This window comes from Fukomys damarensis, unplaced genomic scaffold, assembly GCF_012274545.1.
Source record: "Fukomys damarensis isolate Sample0158 unplaced genomic scaffold, DMR_v1.0_HiC HiC_scaffold_15, whole genome shotgun sequence".
NCBI lineage: Eukaryota > Metazoa > Chordata > Mammalia > Rodentia > Bathyergidae > Fukomys > Fukomys damarensis.
This window is the reverse complement of record NW_022900927.1, coordinates 62,497,334-62,517,602: the sequence shown is the minus strand read 5'-3', so window position 1 is coordinate 62,517,602 and position 20,269 is coordinate 62,497,334. Positions and strand designations below refer to the sequence as shown.

The window sequence follows — 20,269 nt, the reverse complement described above, 5'->3', positions numbered from 1 at the left end:
AGGATGCCGGGTGTCTGGATCAGTCCCCAAGCTGAAGGCAATGGGTATGCACTGCAAACGTGTACTGATAGACAGTGCTCATTAAAAGGCATCATTTATGGAGTCACTGTGATTCATACTTTTGACAATTTAATTTTCAAGGTTGCAAATAATTTTTAAGAGAAGAATCTCCCTGGTGATACAACGAAGGGACTCTCATAGGCTGACAACTATCGCAATCTTGTGGGGGTGAAATTCTGATAGATTATTTTAAGACACTCACTTTAGCACATCTAGAACTGATTATTTCCGCAAAACAGTTCTTTTTTTTCTAAAAAGACATAACTCTCCACACAGGTAAATTTTGAGTAAATCTAAATTTATGTGGTGGCATTTCATGGTTTGTTTGGCATTTCCTGCATCAGCAACAACAAACACCTCCTTTTTTAGGTGTGAGGGTTTGTAGCCAGTACCATCTCTCCTATCTCCCAGATAAATAAATGACCTCGGACTTTTCTTGTCTCCACTGGGTAGAGGATGATGAAAATGAGGGCAACGTAAGAGTCATCTTGATCAGTATTTTCCTGATAGAATGGTCAGTTTTTTCCGCAATGAAACAAACTTCAAGGAACACAGTCTGCCTTTTGAGCCCTCATCTTAGAAATACAGATCTCTGTTCTCTCTGGTGAACAAGCAAGAGGGTGCAATTGAGCCAATTCAAGCTGTCTGATCAGAAAGGTGATTCAGTGCCTCATGGTGATAAGAGGGCTGCAGCAGCCTCTGCAGCATCACTAAAACTCCACCGTGGAAGCCCCATCACAATCTCGTAACCCTAAATCTGGCTCTGAACTCCAATCCTTGCAGTCATGGAATGTAAAGCAGTGCTGTGCTCAGATCTTAGTGTTTGTCTCACCCAAACCTATGGATCATGAACTGGGGAAGTATAGATCCTCAACTACGTGCTCACTAAAGTAAAATGTAGGGTAGTGAAAGGTGACAAAAGGCTTCCCGAGTGGTGGCTGTAGTAGAGGCTGTATGCTTTCTTTGAGATAGAATTTAGCATAGAGTAGGAGAAGGTGCTAAAACTTAGCACACAAACCAGGCGTCCCCGAAGCTCCTGCGCCTCTCTTTTGGTCCAGTCACAACTTGGCCACAGACTCTTTCACTCCATCTTCACTGCACATGGCTCAGTGGGGAAAAGTGAAAGCACAAGCCAGGCCACCCAGGGCATAAGCACAGTGCATCAAGTAGAAGATGCTTTGTGTCCAACAAATAATAGTTTTATTCAGTGCATTTGGACCCTCGGATTAGTATTTGAAATGGCCATTCTCAGTCACAACTTGATTTTCCACTTGCCGAAATTCCATTCTTAATTCTTACCGTTCAGGTCTTAACGTTCCATTGAAGAATGGTTCTGGATTACAACAAAACACAATTGAAAACCTTTCTGCCAAATAGTAAGGCTGTGGTGGAAACATACCCTTTCATTCCGCAGCAGAGGGGCACTTTTCATTTCTGTATGGGACACGTCTGGATAGAGAAGCCCCAATTTCATCTCCTGTCTTACCACGGACTCTAATTACAGTCGCTCTCGGTGTCCTGAAGCTGCTGCTTCCCTTGCCCATTGCCAAGAGAGGAAGAAAATATTTCACCATTGGTTACTGTACTTAGTGTGGATTCTGAAAGCAAGCAAGAAAACCACAGCGATCTTGGCAAACAAACAATTGAAAAGTGCAGGTGCTGGGGGTATGCGCAGCCCCAAAATCAACAAGACTCAGGGGGCGGAGCGGGGAGGATGACAAAGAAAGGTGCTTTGCACTCAGAGAAATTTATTTCTTTTAAATATTTGCGATCTGCAGCAGAGAGTGCATGAGGGCCCTTGGCATTATTTTCCAACGGAGGGGAGGGCTAGATGGCCACAAGCAGATGCAGGAAGGGCCCGTGGCATGAGGTGCACTGCTTGTCAAGAAGGTCAATATTTGCTGTTCTTGCATCTTTGTGGTGAAAGTTTGTTCTTCTTAAAAAAAGAGGTGGGGCTGTGCTTTAATGTATAGAGCATGAGTTTGACAGCAGGCAGCAAATCTACAGGAAGCCCTGAGGCCTTCGTAGAGAAGAGTCCAGGCCCTGTGCCCTGTCCCCTGCCCAATAAGGACATGTGGCATTTTAGGAAGACCCCCCCAGGCTGATAACTTGGGCAGTCTCTTCTCCATTCTTGGTTTATCAGTCACACCTCACCTGGATGAAAGGCACAATTTGAGTATGATACTGCATTTCACAGTGTGTTTAACCTAAATCAACCCCATTGGCTTGACCCCAAGTGTGCCAATAAAGCAGCATGTGGGAGGAGGGGCTGAGCTCTGGCCTGGGGTGATCAAGGTGAAGAATATGGAGGTCACTGCCTTAGTGCTTGGTGCCTCAGTTTCCCTAGTTTGTTATGCTTAGATCTGAGAGGAGAGGGTCCTGGGGAGATGCAAGTGGATGGTGATTCATGGCCAAGCTCCTGTGTCCTAGGAAGGATTTTGCACAGGATCCTCTAGGTCAGAGTGTACTCGACAGCTTGCATGTGTGTGGTGAATCAGCTGGGACGCTAGTCCCATTCAGATCCTGAGTTAGTGGATCTGGGGTCAGAGCATCTCCACCTGAACAGACTTCCAGGACATGAGAGGGAGGCAGGGCCTCCCAGTGAGTGAGAACAAATTGCCTATAAGTCTATCCATCAATCCCCTGTGATGATTGTTGGCTGTGTTAATTCCTAGTTCCACCAGAGGTATTTTGCATTAAAGTGTATATGTTAGCATTGAGGAGATTTCTATGCCCGATAAAGTCGGAGAACATTATTAGGCAGGCAAGTGCTGTAGTTAGATTTGGGTTTTAGAAAGAGAATAGAGAGAATCTCATGGAGTGAGCTGCAAGTGGGCCAGAGATGGCAGAGGTGATGGGCGCAGAAAGTCCCAGGAGAAGGGAGTGGGCTTGGAGGATCTTAGGAGGGTGTGACTGACAGGATCCAATGGTGAGTAAGCCAGGGGGTGGTGGCAAAGGAAGGGCAAGGTGGTTTGGATATCTGGATTTCTATTTGTGTTAACACCAAGGAAGCACTCTGGAGTGGGGCTGTGAGTGTGGTCTTTGGAAAGAGAGGCTCTGAGGCCTGCTTCCAGTACTTACTCCTTAGCGAACCTTGGTAAGTTACTTAGTGATTCATCTGTAAAATGGGGATGATGGTATTGTGAGCCTGTATGTGCCCCAAACTGCAATGGTAGAAACTGAGGAATAGAGAGGGTGAGTCTTCCCAGCTCATGCAGAGCAGTGGGGAGACCAGGTCTGGACATGGACTGTCATGATTATACAGCTCCCGCTCTGGACTCTTACTGTGGGGATTATCTGTTCATGTGTGCTCTCTGGGTGTGTAGTGGTGCTAGCCATGTTGTACACATAGTTTCCTCCTCATTTTACTTTGTCTCAGGGTCTCTCTCAGCAACAATTACTGTTCCTGCAGTGCCCCTTCTTCCTTGAACACGGTATAAATTTCCTTCCTTTCCTCTCTCTTAGTTCTTTATGATTACTGGAAGAAAGACTCAACACCTAGCAAATATAAAGAAAATGTTAGCAGCCACAAAGGATTAGGGACTACATATTTCTGGCCCTCCTTCAGTTAGTCTTCTATGCTCTGTCATGGGTACAACTGGTTACCCATCCCTTCCTGCTGTTTAAGGGATATGGGTTTTCTTAAGCTTCCACCTTGGCCTCCTTGGTCTGCAAAGAGAGAAGACCTACTCTGGGACCTTCCTAGGACTGCTTGCTCAGGGAATAGGTGGGTTCAGTTAGTGATATGGCTATGTGGAATAATAGGACAATACCCACACTGGTTAGGTAGGGTCCTTATGCTGCTTGCAAGGATGGTTCAATCTCTTACTGACCCACCAAGTCAATTCTACCCTAAACATATACTATTCCTACTATCTAAACAATGCTATACAACAAAATCCAATCATATCTGGACAATTACATACCAACACTAATGTGTACTTGGTGCAGACTGTATGTTGAATGAGTTCTTTAAAATCAAATCAAATCAAATTGCCCTTTTTGTGACCTTATTTCATGTTGCATATCCAAAATATTTGTAGCTCTCTCCTATCTTCATATTGTGTTGTTTTTTTCAGGTGACAAAGCCTACCTTGAGCGCCTCTCTTGACCCATCTTCTGGCCCCTTTCTACCTCTTTCTTCTCTGCCATATGACATACTGGCTGTCCTCTGTGCTCGAATGGCCTCCCCCAAGACATCCCATGGCTACTCCTTCTGCCTGTGAGTCTTTTGTTCTAAAGTTACCCTACCTGAGAAGGCTTCTCTTATTTTTGCATATAGAATAGAGCTGTCAGTAATTTCCCATTCCCTTTACCCTTATCTTGTTTTCCATCTTTGTGAGAAATAAATCACCAGTGGAAATATTATAGGTATACGTATGTATTTTCTGCTCTCCTCCACTAAAATGTCAATTTCAGGAGGACAGGAATTTCATCTCTTGTACCTACAGTGTTGACCACAATGTCTGGCATACAGTTTAAATCAATAAAACTGTTTTAAATGAACAAACAATGTTAATTAATCATTTAATGAAGTAGGTAGAAGTGTAGTGGTAGATAACTAAAGTCAATAAATTGTTTTCTTTTTACAATTGTTCCCTTTAAGTTTAAGAAGTATTTATTTAGGGAAGTAAGAGTGGTAGGTGGCAGGGATGATTTTTAGAGTCACAGACCTAACTTAATTTTGTTTATTTTTCTTCTCCATCTTGTAGCCAAGCCCTGATCATAAAAAAACCTTCTTGCCCTGTTCTAGATCGAGTAATCACATGTAGAATTTCTCTTAGTAAGTGTAATAATCTACATTTTTAAGATAATTGAAATAATCCCAAGAAAGGCCAGAGTTTCCAGAGAAACTTGGTTTATATCTCCTCTTATTATTGGCTTCATTTTAACAAAGGAGAGCACCAGTATGCCCTGGTAGTTAGACACTTATACAAAGGGAAATTGAAATATATGGTGAGTGTTTACATTTTAAAAAGATACACTACAGTTAAAGACATACTGCCATGAATTCCCCTTAAAATACCCCCCTTGCTTTGAGGGTGCTTATCCCATCATTCTTGTCACTGTCTGAAGCAGCTCTGACAGTCTTCTTTTGTGAGTGTCTTTACAAGATGTGATAAAAAAAATAAGTGAATGCTGCTGCTGAGTGCCATACAACAAAAGGCAGGCTGGTAAAACTATAACTCTATGTCCTCATGGGTCTTATATTCCAGATCTGATGCCATGCCACTTCTGGCTATTTTTTTGGTCCTAAATTGTTTATTAGGTTATGGATTTCACAAACATTACTTATATTATGGCTAAGAGTGGAGCTGGAGAGTATTGTGCCTTTTGTAAGCTACACAGCGAGAACCACCAAGAGTGTGGCAGAACCTGTGCCCCTTTCCAAAGACTCCTCTCTGCGCTTATGACTGGTTTGGTGATCCACTGGGTGTCAAGATTTCTTCATAGAATGGGTCAATGAAGATGAACTCAAAGAATTTCTATGCGGAGCCTTCACTACCACAGTAAGAACTTGAAATTCTCAGAGGCCCACAGAGGCATCTAGCTTGCCCCACAGCAACAGACTGAAGGTGTCCTGCAAACTTTAACTGGGTAACACCCTGACAAACAGGCCTACCATAAGTTGCACCCTGAAGAACTGGGCATTTGGGGCCATCATAGCACACATGAATCCTGTGTATGATGTGATCTTGTTTGGCCTTGTGCCTCCATCTGCACTTTGGGAAACCCTGTGGAGCACAGAGAATTGGCAGCACTGTCAGCAGCGGACCCTCAGAAGGCAGCACACGGCATCTGACTTCTTCTTCTTGTGTAGCCCCTGGATGTACTCGTATCTACTCATCTTGGGTTAGCTGACAGTTGCCGTCAGATGGAAAGGATGAAGCTGTTCTCCTCTGACTCTTCCTCATGGTCAAAATGAGCATGAAAGTGGGATATTTTTAAATCAATTCATAACATCAAGGTAGTCAGGGTAGCACAACTAGAGACACTCATGAAAGAGGACTTCTAGAACTGCTGCAGAAAGTAGCAAAAATGATAGGACAAGTGTGTCTAAAGCAAAGGGGAGCATTCTTAGGGGAATTCCTAACGATGTGTCTTTTTACATGATAATTTAAAAAAAGTAAACATAAACTGTGTTTTCAGCCCAACTTCATATGATTCCTAGAGCTCACACCTAGAGCTCACAATCTCTTTTCTCTGCACTTGTAACCATCCTCACCTCTTATTCAATGATTTTGGCCAAATATGGCTCTCATATGGCTGGGAGAGTGAGTGCATTTGATTGATTTGATCAAGATTTGCATTTAAATTACACAAAAATTAGAGTGGGGTGAAGAGTTTTCCCAAAGTAAATTTATAAAGGGAAAGAAAGAATATTACTTTCAAAATGACGTGATTGTATGAGTTATCCAACCCTGGCACCATAAACTCTTATGAAAACCCAAGATTATGCATAAACTCCATTTGGAGGATCATTCTATTTACTTGAAAAGGTAAATGAATTTACATGTCCAATTTATTACTAAGAAAGATTGAAGATAATTGATAAAGCAGATAACAGCTATACCTTTATTTAGACCATGTCTTATTTTATCATTTAAAAAAATGTTTAAAGGAAGAAGTGAAACTGTCATTATTTGCTGATGATATGATAATCTACATAAAAGACCCAAAAAACTCTGCCAAAAGACTTCTAGACTTAATTGACAGATTCAGGAAAGTTGCTGAATACAAGGTAAATACTAAAAACTCAATAGCCTTCTTGTGTGCAAATAACAGACTCACTGAGAATGAAATTAGGGAAACAATTCCTTTCACAACAGCATCCAAAAAAAAAAAAAAAGAAATATCTAGGAATCAGTCTAGCAAAGGAAGCAAAAGACCTCTATACTGAGAAATACAACACTCTGAAAAAAGAGATTGAAGAGGATACAAGAAAACTGAAAGACATCCCTTGTTTCTGGGTAGGAAGAATCAATATAATGAAAATGGCCATACTTCCAAAACTGCTATATACATTCAATACAATCCCTACTGAAATCCCAACAGTATATTTCACAGAACTAGAGAAAACAATCCAAAAATTCACCTGGAACCAGAAGAGACCTAAGATAGCAAAAGCAATTCTAGGCAACAGAGACAAGGCAGGGGGTATCACAATCCCCAACTTGAAACTATACTACAAAGCTACTTCGATGAAACTGCATGGTACTGGCAAAGAAACAGACCCAAGGATCAGTGGAACAGATTGGAAGATGCCAAAACAACTCCTGACATTCTCAGCCACCTCATATTTGACAAAGGAGCTGAATACCTCACTGGAGCAAAGATAGCCTCTTCAATAAATGGTGCTGGAAAAACTATTTTCAACTCTCCAAAGATTAAAACTAAACCCATATCTTTCACCATTCACTAAACTAAAATAAAATGGATCAAAGATCTAAATATGAAAACAGAAACACTAAACCTATTGGAAGATAGGTTAGGCAGAACTCTTGAAGACACTGGAGTAGGAAAAGAATTTATGAACAAAACTTCAGTTGCATGGGAACTAGCACAGAGAATCAACAGCTTTGATCTCATCTTATTAAAAAGCTTTTGAACAGCAAGAGAAACCATCAACAGAGTGAAGAGACAACCCACAATGTGGGAAAAAACTTTTTACCAGCTGTTTGTCAGACAGAGAATTACTATCTAGAATATATAAAGAACTTTAAAAAATCAGATCCCCCCAATTTATAGACACAATCCAAAAATGGGCATCTGAAATAAGTGGATACTTTTCAGACAAAAAAGTAGAAGTAGCAAATAAATACACAGAAAAATTCAACATCACTGGTTATTTGAGAGATGCAGATTAAAACGATGCTGAGATTCTATCTTATTCCAGAGAGAATGGCTGTTATCAAGAAGTCAACCAATAACAAATGCTGGCAGGGCTGTCGTGAAAAAGGAACCCTTCTCTACTGTTGGTGAGAGTATAGACTAGTGCAACCACTGTCGAAATCAGTGCGGAGATTCCTCAAAAAACTAGGATTAGATTGCTCTGTTTGTCACAACCATTCTCCTTCTGGGTATCTTCCCAAAAGAATTAAAAGCATCATACCACAGTGATATAAGTGAACCCAGGTTTATAACAGCTCATTTGGTAATAGTTAAATATTGGAAACAGCCCAAATGCCCATCAATTGGTGATTGGGTAAAGAAGATATCTTTAAAATAAAATGGGGTACAACTCATCCATAAAGAAGGATAAACTAGAGATATTTATAGCTAAATAAATACACCTTGAAGCCATACTCTTAAGAGAAATAAATAGGATACATATGTGTAAATACCAAGTTGTTTCTCTGTGTGAGGAAAGGAAAGTATAAGTGTGGGCCCAAATGTATAATAGGTATTGTGAAATAGGAAGAATATGTTCAAAGAGGAGAGGGAATGGGAGAGGAGAAAGGAAAGAAGGGAAAGAAAAAATGAAAAAAGAATGGAAAAATAGAAAAAAAGGTTTTGTAAAGAAGGAGAGGGGAGAGCTTGAAGGCAGGGAAGCTGGGTGGGAAAGAATAGGAACCAAGAAACATCATGTGAGGTACAAATTCCAAGTGATGAATGCAACTGCACTGTGTACCTAAAATGTACCAATAAACTTAACGAATAAACAAAATTTTAAAAAGAATCACAGAGCAATATGCACCAAACCTGCCTTTACTGAAAAAACTTTACAAATCTGATGAGGGATGCATTCACATGCGTCAAAAACAAAAATGCAAAGGTGTGCAGCGAAGCGCTTCAACACCCACCCCTGCTCCAAATCTGCACCATTCTGCTTCCTGCACCAGCAGCACTGATACTTTCCTGCGGATCCTTCAACACTTCCTCTGAGCACACGGGTGTGCATATAGCATGTGTAAGTGCGGAGGTGAGCAGCGGTGTCTGTGCCTTCACACTTAACCTGTCCTTTATACATCAGCGCAGGCAGAGCCTCCTCTCGCATTTGTCTCTCAACTTCAGAGTAACATATTTCACGGTGTCCTTAGTTCATTCAGCCTCCTTCTTTTGAGGGACACCAGTGATGCCCCCAAAAGATCCAGTACAACTGGGGCTCCATATCCACGAGTTCTGGTCCATGGATTCGGACTCAGTGGTAAGAAAAGGAGAGAATCAGAGGACACCTTGTCCAGAGAGGTAGAGAAGGCCCAGGAACTAACCAGGGCCCTGTGCTTGGACATGCCAGACTGCACTGGGTTTTTGTGAGAGACAAATGTCACAAAAGAGTTAAAAGTTAAAATAGTTAAAAATTCTTAGAATAGTGCCTGGATCATATGAAATCGTTAGTATGACATTCAGCTGGGGTCATGAGTTTCAAAAGGAGGGAAAGGGCCATTAGCACGATGGGCTGAGAAAGGACCACTGAGATCTATACCAAGAAGGCACTTTTATTTTAACAAGTGATTTGTCATAGTTCCATTGGCAAAAACAGTCCTTGAAGGACAGAAAGCTCAAGACAGACTGCTGAGACTCGAGAGATAAGGAAGAAGGGAGTCAGTGGTGAGTCGGGCCTGGGTTGACCATTAGTTATGTAGCCTGTACAAGTTGCTCAGTCTTTGCTACTATAAGGCAAAAGGACTGAGAGACTGGACCATTAATTGCCATGTAAAATGTATTTTTCAGTCAACAGATGAGAACCTGGATGGTTGGCCAGTAGGATGTTGCAGAAATGATTTCCTTTTTCAGATGGGAGCGTTGATGACCAGCTAAAATTTAAGGGTTCCCACTTCTCATTTTCCTTGGTTCTGTTGCCTTCAGAGCCAGACACACACAAGCCAAACATTTTTTCAGAAGTAAATGCCAACGAGAGCATGCTTGTATATTTGTGTGTGCGCACACACACACACACACACACACACACACACACACTGCACTCCTTAGAGATCTGTTATGCCATAGAGTCTATCAACATTTGCTAGAAACTTTTTCCTTCTGGGCACTTTGTTAGGTGCTGGGGAACATAAAAATACATTCATCAGGATTCTTGTCTTTGAAGAGGGAGACCGGGAATGCACCTAAACGATGGATTCCTCAATATGTACAAAGGCTCACCATGCACTAAGCACTATTCTGGACACCAGGGGTGGCTGTAAGAAGTGCCTGAAGCCTACAAGGGTAGGGAGAGTGTGAAGTTATTCCTGACAGGGAGGCCTCATACGTTTTCAGCTGCCTGATGGACTACATTGATTGGTATGAACAGGGGCTCTCAGAAGGTCACCTCCAGGTGGCCCAGTCTTCGCACAAGGATGGGGGGCCACAGCTTGGAGACCATGGGACAATAGGGGGCAGGAAGGTGAGAGGAGGAGCCAAGACCTTGCTTTGCTGGCCTTACTTCAGTTGGAGGTGGTCCTTCTCTCTTCCCAGGGCCGGGGGCCAGCTCATCTTCTGCCCCAGGTATGCTGTGGGAAGGTTTCTCTGACAACACCCCATCCACCTTCCTCTTGGCCCCGTTGGCAGTCTCAGTCCCACGCGGTCTCTGGAAACATCTCACAGAGGTTGGAGAGCCTCGTTTTAGACCACCCGAGAAGACTCATTTTCGCTCCTTTTGGATGGAATAAAAAGAGAGAAAAATGGCTTCACAATGTCTTTGTTCAGACACACTTCATGGCAGTTTTTAGAAACACATTGGCGCTGACGGGTGATCAGTTAAGCCTAACTGAGCCTGGTCCAGCAACTCCCTCTCCGTTTCCCTGAAGATTTCTTGCTCTTTCTTTGGCATATTCCAAGGTTATACCGAAGCTTGTGGGAAAACCCTGGGAATGCAACAGGGCCCTTTCAGGTCACTTTACCCTCCTGAAGCAATGGTGGCTCCCACTGGAAGTCTGAGTACTTCTGTATCACTCTGACCACTCTCCTGCAAAGAGCGTGGAGTGGGATTTGCCATCTCACCCATTGGTGAAAACCACTTTTCATGCATTGACAGAAATCTGCATTTAGAGGACAGTTTCCAGTTGTTCAGCTTTTTTGGGGGGGAAATGATGCCAATAGAAACCAGGCTTAGTTGTTGGGAAATTCGGGAAGTGTCTCCCAGAAGGGCAGGGCAGGACTTTTGTCAAAGTGCCTATGCTGTTGGTCCTCGGATAAATGCTCTTTCCCGTTTGTTCCTGCCAGACTCTGAAGAATAAAACTCAAGCACAAAGCAAAGGAGGCACCGGCAAGTGAATGCAACAATGTTTTCTAATACATGTGGATCAAAACCACTCAAGTTTCGATTCTGTAAAGAGTCTTCCTTGGCATGCTGGATTAATGACATGGATGAATAAAACAGTCGCCTCCACTTGCTGCTGCCTCCTAGTTTTTGTGCTGGTCCCTCGCCATCTCTTTTTGAATTCTCTGAAACTCTGCAGGAACAAAGGCAGTTGTATTTTCCGAGAATCATAGCAGTTGGTCCATTGGTCCACCCCTCTAGAAGGCGGGCTCCTGAATTTCCCAGTGTGCAAAACCCTTGTTTCTGCCTAGGAGGTACCTCTGTGCCCTGGGGAAACTCGGGGTGTCTTTTGAGGGCTTATAGTTTGAGTAGTTGTGCTCTGAGCGAAGGGTGGCACATTGTGACTGTTCCCATGCAAGCAATGAAGGAGGTGCATCCATCACCGTGGAGGTGTCAGATTAACCCTGGGTAGGTGGGGGTGTCTTTATCTCAACTCTGCTTAGCTTGTTTAATTTTCAGAAACCCATACCCCTCTGCATGATACGTGGTCTTATCTTATGCAAGGTAAGACTAGTTGGTCTATGTCTAATTAAATAGCAAATGTCTAAATAACCAGCATTCACTGACCGTGACCATGTGCCAAGCCTTCTTTTAACCCCCCTAAAATCCTACGGGACATTCACATTATCTCCATTTCCTGGTGAAGTGACTGCAATTGGGGTTGTCACATAGCTTTCTGGATTTCATGCCATGGTGAGGTGGTGGACTTGAGCAACTTAGGCCTTGTCGTCTCTAAAGCATGTGACCTTCACCATTGCTGCTACTCTTTCTTGTCTACAGCCTGTTTAAGTCTTGCCCAATTAATCCACAAAAACTAGAAAAAATGCTTTCAGCCTATGTTTTAATGTCTCTTAATGCCCTGTGCCTTCTTCGGAGGCAAGCTAATATGGAAGATAATTTCTGTTTTAGCTCAGAGTTGTTATTATTCATACATTATTCATTCTAAATCTCATAGAAAACATATAGGGGAAGAAATGGGCGGAGAACAGGAGAGTGGCTAAAAACAGGAGAAAGAGCAAAGTCTTGAAATATACCAAAACTATATGTACTTGCTTGTTTTAGTGCCATTGTGACAGAGTACTTGCTCTCCTCTCACCCTCCCTGAAGATGGAGAATTTCTTTTTTTTCTTTGCCTGAGCCGACTTGAGTTCTCCTTTAATTTAGGAGCAAAGAAGAATTCTGCCCTTGTCCATGCTGTTCAGAGTAAAGGGGAAATAAGGACCCAGAAAAACTGAAGGACCAAAATCCATGCCAAGGGTTAGAGAATACAAAAACGTGTAATGTCCAGCGGAACAAAGAGGCAAGGTAGGAGAAGCTGTGGGGCTGGCCAGGCATGGAAAGGGGCATTTGGGAACTTGGGTTGGAAGGCAGTGTCAGTGAGAAGGGGGGCCCACTGCTCCACAGATGGTGAAGAATGGGGGACAGGAGAAGGGGATCCGGGGAGAGGGAATGCTGAGCTGGGGCAGAGGCCTTATGAACCTACACTTGGAAAGTATTTCCCCAGTAGACTGAAACTGAGATTTAAATGGATCTTTCAGCATTTTGGGGATACCTGTTAAAGTTTACTTCCTGGAGACCCTAGGCAGATCTAGGCAAGATGTGTCACAGTTGGGCTGCACTTACTAGAGATCATGCACCTTAACATCTCCAGAGTGTGCACACGTTATGTGTGTCCTTTGTCCAACTTCAGCCGCATCACTGAAACATATGGGGAATGCCAGTCTCTTCTCATCAGATATGTAATGTATTTATTCACTTTTTATTCCGAGCAATATTTGCTGAAGTTCTACTTTGTGAAAATCAGTAGTGAGCAAGACACAGCCCGTGCTGTTGGAGAGCATGTCATCTAGGGGAGGAAGCAGAAACAAACCATCAGAATACAAAGAGTGCAAGTATATTTGAAAAGCACTACACAGGAAGTAAACTTGGAACAGCTCCCTGCAAATGCGACAGCCAAACTGGGATCTGAAAAATGAAAGGGTCTGTTCAAATGAACTCTGGTTAGAAAGGCATGTGACTTATCTTTAAGTAAATACCTCGAAAAAATATTTTTAATTAGATTTCTTCATCTCTCCTTTTTTGGAAAAATCAGGGAATTTAGATAGATGAATAGAATTTACCTAATCCAAACAACAGAAGGATGAAAGACTGAAAAAGAAAAGACAATTATTAAGGGTGTGGGAGGCACTATAGACAATGCTGACATTTGTGTGGCTGGAGTTCCAGGAGACTAGAGAGGGACTGAGAAAGTATGTGAAGAAAGAATGGCCGAAAACTTTTCAAGTTTGGTGAAAGATATAAACCACACATTCAAGATGCATGAGTTCCAAATAAGAGACATCTAGAGAAATGCACTGCACGACACAACATAATTAAACTTCTGAAAATTAAAAAAAATTAAGCTATTCTGTTGCTTTTAAATTTTTGGTGTAAATAGATAAGTAAAGAATTCACGTTTCAGGGATGGGAAAGGTATAGCTGGAAAATTGCACCATGAAAACTGGTTGTATGAGTTAAGGACCTGCGAGAAATAGTTTGCATATTTTCAAAAGTGTCCCACAGGACATCATTCAGTAGGAGGACAAAATGGTGGCCAGTGGATGGATTTGGCCACGGCAGGACTAGCAGCAGCGGGAGGCCGTTGCTCCTGGAACTTATCCCCAGCACCTGGTGTGAGTCAGCTGTCTGTCTGACCAGAGTTAGGCAGTAGAAGAAGGTGGCCACTGCCTTCACTGCAGTGAGAAGCAGCGACCAGGACTGAGGATAGGAATCTTTCCTCTTCTCTTCCACAGGCCTCGTTATCCCTCCCTGGCTGGGAGTCACAGAGTAGGGAGCTGGAGTGCTGCATTCAAGAGAGCAAATCTTCCAAGACACAGATCTTGTTTGAGAGGAGTAGGAGTGCTTATGGGAGAGGTAGTGGACGTGGAGAATCATTAGCGCCTATTCAGAGGTAGAAACATTGGTCATTAGTGAGAGAGTGGCACACACAGTTGTAAACCCAACATTGAAGGAGGCTGAGTCAGGAGGATTGCAAGTTCAGGTGCTACCTGGGCAACTTAGACCCTGTGTCAAAAAAAATTTTTTTTGGCCAAAAATATACACACATATGTTTTCAATTAAGATATTTAAAGTATAATGCAAAATACTTCACAGTATTTTTGCTTAGCTATCTCTATTATTTTATGCTTATTCTTTTGGATTAACTGACCATTTATTGGCCACCGTCAAGATGCATAGGAAGGTTATTCTACTCCTGATCCTTAATATTTTTGTTTTCTACAAAAAGTAGCCAGCCACTGCTAGGTGTAGCTTATAATGTAAGTTGTTAGTACTTGGAGCCTTGGCTAGTACATTATGGCAAACTCAGAGCATTGATTTTTACCCTAGTGTGCTACACCTTAAGAGTGTAGATCCATGCTTTTTCAAGAAAAGTGGGGTGACCCCTAGGTAAGAGTTTCTCATACTGATGGACACCTACAAAACGAGATGACGTTGCCTATTGACTGCTTGGGTGTTGAAGTTCTGCATCTCCACCATAGTCTTAATGCTTTTAAAAGAAGCTCTTTTGAGTAGTACTTAAGTGTTTCCATCATGTGTAAGAAGTGAAGACCTCTGCTTGGTAGTTAGCCTTGGAGAGATAGTGTGGACTACTGCTTCATCCCGACATTGGTCACTTCCAGTATTGAGTATACTTTTATCTTTACTGGATGCTCAGAGGGTGTAAGACCACCAAATCCTGTCTCTGCGCACTTGTGTGTGTGACTGGGTTTGATGGAGGGTTACAGGAGATGGAGAGAAGGGTGAAGGAGAGGGCTGTAGTTAGGTACAGGAATTAGCGATTTCTACTGCTTGTGAGAAACTTGCGTTCTGCAAGTGAGGAAAGCAGGGTGGGACTGATTGCTCACAACACAAGCAACTTTGAAATATTACAAAAAAGATCAATCCAAACAAAAGCACTGGCACTGTTAAAAAAAAAAGGCACTTTGAGCTTCTAATAAGGAACGAGTTCAGTACATGTTCTATTTTAATCTTGAGGAGGTAAATGTAAGGAAATATTTGAAAGATTCAGGCTACTAAGTTTTTGAGGCTCTGGGAAAATGCATTAAGTTATGAAGACTTCATATAATTAGCTCTGGAGGAAAAAGCTCTTGGTCCAAGTGAATAGAGAAGAATACAGTGGCAAGTGGTCATGTTGCGCGATTTTATTCCTCTGTAATTTGCTATGTTCTGCTGTAGTAGGGCAAGTTGCATTTGGCGACTTTTATTGGTCACTCAAACATTAAGACAGCAAGAAAAATTACCTTATGAAAGAAGCTATTTCAAATTATTTCATTATATTAATATCATCTCTTATTTACCAGTGACAAATGAGCTTGATGGTAATGGATAACACAGCAGTAACCGAAAAGCTCACATGATATTTAAATGTTTACTGTGGTCCATCTGCTCTCAGATTACACTTTTTGAGGAGAAATTAATCTGGTGCCCCACACAGCAGAATGCCATCAGTACATTAGTTGGCCAATGTACATAGTGAGAACTGTTCATCTAAAAGAAGTGCCTGTGTGGCCTGCATCTGGTGGGCTGCAATTTCTTCAAAAATTGGAAAGATTAGATAGTAACAGTAATAATGGAAGGTAATACTTACTGAACATTAGTATATTAACTCTGCTCAGCTCTTTGAGTGTGTCTCGTTTAGTGTGTCTCCCTAAATTTTAGTAAGCTTAGGATATCTGAACTTGTCTTAGATCCCACTTTCGCCCAACATAAATCACTACTATCCGCCTACGATGGGATAAACCACCCTGTGTGGTACTCAGAGACATTTTTACAGTGATGTGACTAACAAGCTCTTGTGCAGTCCTGTAGTGATTATATTTTCCTGCCTTGGCCTTCTTGAGATCAATGATGTATTTATCTTTTCTCCTAAGAGAAAGTATTCATCTCTGTACCACTGCTTCTCGTGGTAGGCATGACGCAAGAATAGACCATTATCTGAGCTGGGACCTCAACATTTTCCAAAACATTCTTCAATCTGTGTGATTGGAAAAAATTGATGAAAAATTGCATTTTGATTCTTTCTTTTGTAAAGCAAGAAATTGAACGAACCATCCTTATTCTCCATGCCACTTCTGTCTTTGTTTCTGTAATTTAGAATTTAGAGCTTTTCAAGGAAAAGTTTAGAGATCCACATTTACTTTGTATATCCCTTGATTCCTTTTATATCTTCAGAAAACACTGTGCTATTGTCTTCTTGCATGAATGAAAACTTAATGAGAAATGAAATCATTTGGTGTTTGCAGATGATAACTTCATTGTCTTGGGCATTTAAAACTTCATAGAAAGAAGCATGGTACCAGCTTCATTTTTCACAGAGGTAGATGTTTTTAACTTTTCTACTTGAATAGTTGCATAGCTTTTCTTATTGAAAAAAAGAAAAAATTGCTAGTATAAGGCAAAATATGACTTTTAAATGAGTTTTCCTCAACATACAGTGAGCTTTTAAAGTTGGAATGGTGAGGATTTTTCTTACTTTTTTTCTTAAATTTTATCTTCACTTATCACTTAGATTTCAGTTGTTATTGTTTTTAATTTGATAATTTCTAAATTCCTTATGTTTAATTTCTGTTGGTTATCGTCAGCCTTCCTGCAGATTTACTATTACTTCACGTCTTTTCCTTCTCTATTCTGTTTTTCTCACTAAGGCTAGACTTTTCAAGTTTATTATGCATGTCAGGATCCTGTCAAGTACAAGTAACAGCAGCTTCCACATCCGGTCTAGACCCTAGCCTTGTCTAATTTTTATCACATTTGAAGACGGCCTCACCTTTGTGAGGAGCCACGCCTGTGCATCACCTTCCGTGGGCAAACCCTGCCCTGAAGCCCTCAGCCACTTCCCCCCATGTCTCCTTGACTTTAACAAGTCACGTGCCCTCCTTTCAGCCAATCACTGAAGGGCACTGAGTTTACAGTCAGCAGTGGGGACTGCAGTGACTTTCCTGAGGTCTGGAAACATGCAGAAAAGATGGCTACTGTCTGCAGAAAACCTGGTTTCCATTCGTCCCTATAGTGCCTACTCATTCTCCTTGCATTGATTTGATTTTTTTTTTTTTTGTGGCAGTTGTGTTGGTCACTTCACATGCTCATCCATTTTGCCACTGGACATTTAATTTCCTTGCAACTGTTTCTTATCTCCCTTTGCTCTGTTTTGTCTCTGCTTACTGGCCCTTTGCTGCTCATCTTGATCTTAATCATCTAAATCTCTAGTCCTCGCATCTGTCCGTGTTCTTTTGCAGAGTTCTTCTCCTGCTTAGTTAGGTTGTTTTTTCTTTCTTTTTAAATACTGCCAAGGAGATCAAACTGTATTCTAAAATTCCCCAAATTATTGGTTGCAGGAGGTTTTCCTGAGCTTTCAGGATGATGTGCTTTCTTCCTCACTTTGATGAATATAACTGCATACTACACTGATAGATTGCATAAATTCTGTTTTTGTCTTGGAGTAAGCAGCAGTCTCTCTGGTTTTGGTGTTTTTTAGGAGACCTACCATGCAGGCAACAATGCCTCTGTTTATCCTATGCTTGGGAATTATCTGAACCTTTCTTTTCATGCCCACTGCTAGAGAGCAGGGTGGTGAGCACAGGGGCAGCTCTGCTCCTGGGTCTCTGAGAAGGTAAGATCTTCCACTGCCTGTTTCTAGGACACATAGATTGCAGGGATGGTTACAACTCCTGTAAGCGCTGTCACCAAGAGGCTTTTCGCTGACCTGCCATTGTACTTGTCACATCTGTGACTTCTGTGGTAGACGGTAAAATGCCACCCTCTCTATTCTATGCATCCAGGCAGAGGTCAAGGGCAGGAAGCAGAGTGGGCCACAGCCTGCCTTGAAAATGAGCGTGCTCAGCGATAGGGTGGAGGCACTTTTTAAATTTTATCTTTGACCATAGGCTCTTATTCTCTGAGGCCCAAGGGTGGGCACCTGGGTGGTGCAAAATCTCTCCCTGCTGTTTTTCATTCAGCCGAGGCTCCTTAGTGAATCCAAAGTGTGACTTGTAGCCCAGACACCGTGGTCCTTCCAGCTGCCATGCTCTGGGTGTTTGTCCCCTCCATGCTGAAATTTAGTTCCTAAAGTCCTCTGTCAACTGTGTTTGGAGGTGGGGCTGCGAGAGACAACTGGATTTACTCAAGGGCCCTCAGAGGATGGGGCCCTCAGATTGCATTAGCCGCTTTGTAAAAAGAGAAAGAAGGTCCCAAGTGAGCCAGCTGGAGTTGTGCAGCTGTGTGCTGCCCTGTGCCCCCTCAGGACTTGGAAGAGAATCCACCCAAACAGGAAGGCCTCCCCGGATGCGTGTCCTGAACCTCAGACTTACCACCTGCACAACCTTGAGTGTTACACACTTTCACCTTTTATGAGGCACTCAGACTTTTGTACTACTATGGCAGTGGAAGATATACTATCATACCAATGTATTCTCCAAATGGATACCACTTAAAGTCCAGTTAGGGTGTCTCTTAGGCTTAATTTTAGGAAAAAAGGTGAAGTTTGAACCCAGACATGATGGCTAGATATTCATACTGCTCTTCAAGTAGTGAGTTTTTCCTTGGCATTACTGGGCTTACGGAAATTTTTTCATGTCTCCATTTCACAGTGTCCACTCAATGAAAGACCAGCTCTGGGAGGGGCTGGCCAGTGAGCTGTTCCATATTTCTCATCTTCTAAATCACTTCTTTCTTAGCACTGAGATGCTTGTTCCCTTCTTTTACCACTGTAACTTAGAATAAGGCTACACAAATATGAGTAAGAACACATTTTTACATTATGGGGTTTAAAACTTGTCTTCACTTGTAGATCTCTGATGAACCAGTCTTTTCTTTAACCTGAGGTTCTGTAGAAGTAATACCTAATCTTCTAATAGAATCTATAAAACACTGGCACATGACAATGCTGGATACAGATGGGAAGCCTCCTGGGAGATTCTACCCAGGATGATCAAACCACTGGAAAGAGATGCTTTATAGAGGAAGGTCACAGGAAGCCATACTAGGGCTTCCAGAGAGAATAAACACCTTCCTCTGCTCACTAGCCGTGGCCTACTGTATTCCAATATGCTTGCATGGTACAGAGACAGTTTAGAAAAACAATTCTCTGTTACATGTTAGGGAGCTTGATAAGGCCACTCTGTAATGTGTGCAAATATCAAAACATCACATGGTACGCCACAATTTTTGCTGTTCAGTTTACATACAGTAAAGTGCCAGTGTTACTGTGCTTATTCATTCATACAATGCAGTTATATGATAGAGTGAGTTAATACCATGTTAACCTGGCAATCATAGCAGGAGAAACATTATTTATGTAAAGATTTAGCCTTTGGCCAATCCTAAATGGGTACAAATAAAGAATATGATCACAGTAAAAATGGACGAAGATTGTTAACTGCTTTTTCTGTCTGAGAACAAAAAAGGATATATTTTCCTAGGTGTCTTCTTGTATTTAACATTGAAGGATTCACATTAACAGAGATTTCTATTATTATGAAAAATTCAGTACAGAAAGCATGAGCAACGGAATGAGAAGTTTTTATCCTCCTGACATGACCAAGTGTATTGTTTCTAAGGGCCGTGTGTCTCATTATTATAACCTTGTAATCGTAGAATATGTATCATTTTTAATTGTTCTTGAGCTTAGCATTATGTCCTTTCTATATTACTTCACAATTCAATTTAATAAACTTTTCTACATATTCTTTTAGTGGCTCAACAATTTTATCACCTTTTGTTATCCTCAAATCAAACATTTTTCCCTGATGGGACATTTAGTTCTCTTTTATTTCTTTTTTCCCCTTTCATGAATAACTACAAGCTCCTCTCTACAAAATTCAAAACCACATTGAAATAAACTACTGATCTTGCTGCGTATTTTATAGGAACTTCGTATCTCTAGTGTGGCAC

General features: G+C 41.8%; 1 pseudogene; it reads right to left on the bottom strand.

Annotated features, from left to right (window-relative positions):
- Positions 1-5,363: 5,363 nt before the first annotated feature.
- LOC117286123 lies at positions 5,364-5,908 on the bottom strand (annotated as a pseudogene).
- Between the last annotated feature and the right edge of the window lie 14,361 nt (positions 5,909-20,269).